This window comes from Oculina patagonica, chromosome 12 (genome assembly GCF_052425735.1).
Source record: "Oculina patagonica isolate OP01 chromosome 12, crgOcupat, whole genome shotgun sequence".
Taxonomy (NCBI): domain Eukaryota; kingdom Metazoa; phylum Cnidaria; class Anthozoa; order Scleractinia; family Oculinidae; genus Oculina; species Oculina patagonica.
Genome location: NC_135769.1, coordinates 6,870,451 through 6,871,907, shown reverse-complemented (window position 1 = coordinate 6,871,907; position 1,457 = coordinate 6,870,451).

Here is a 1,457-nt window from a genome sequence, read left to right as displayed (position 1 = left end):
ACTACTAGTAACAACCAACAACTACTAGTAACAACCAGCAACTACTAGCAACTACCAGTAACAACCAGCAACTACTAGTAACAACCAACAACTACTAGTAACAACCAGCAATTACCAGTAACAACCAACAACTACTAGTAACAACCAGCAACTACCAGTAACAACCAACAACTACTAGTAACAACCAGCAATTACCAGTAACAACCAACAACTACTAGTAACAACCAACAACTACTAGTAACAACCAACAACTACTATAACAACCAGCAACTACTAGTAACAACCAGCAATTACCAGTAACAACCAACAACTACTAGTAACAACCAACAACTACTAGTAACAACCAACAACTACTAGTAACAACCAGCAATACTAGTAACAACCAACAACTACTAGTAACAACCAGCAATTACCAGTAACAACCAACAACTACTAGTAACAACCACAATTACCAGTAACAACCAACAACTACTAGTAACAACCAGCAACACTAGTAACAACCAACAACTACTATACCCGCTTACATAACAACCAACAACTACCACAACTACCAGCAACTCTATAACAACCAACAACTACTAGTAACAACCAACAATACTAGTATCAACCGCAACTACTAGTAACATACAATACGATACAATAACAACCAACAATATAGTACCTACTATAACACAGAAACAATAAAACTACCAGTAACTACCAAACAACCAACAACTACTAGTAACTACCAGAACTACCAGTAACAACAACAACTACTAGTAACTACTATACACCAACAACTACTAGTACTAGCGTAACAACCAACAACTACTAGTAACACCAGATACAACAACTACTAGTAACTACCAGTAACAACCAACAACTACTAGTAACAACAACTCCAGCAACTACTAGTAACAACCAACAACTACTATAACAACAATAACTACAATAACAACAACAACTACCACAATACCATAACAACTAACAACTACCACAACTACAGTAACAACCAACAACTACGCAACTACCAGTAACAACCAACAACTACTAGTAACTACTAGTAACTACCAGTAACAACCAACAACTACTAGTAACAGCCAACAACTACTAGCAACAACCAACAAATACCAGTAACTACCAGTAACAACCAACAACTACCAACAACTACTAGTAACAACCAACAACTACTAGTAAATACCAACAACTACAAGTAACAACCAACAACTACTAGTAACTACCAGTAACAATCAACAACTACCAGTAACTACCAGCAACAACCAACAACTACTAGTAACTACCAGTAACTACCAGTAACAACCAACAACTAGTAGTAACTACCAGTAACTACTAGTAACAACCAACAACTACTAGTAACTACCAGTAACAACCAACAACTACTAGTAACAACAACTACCAGAAACTACTAGTAACAACCAACAACTACTAGTAACTACCAGTAACTACAAGTAACAACC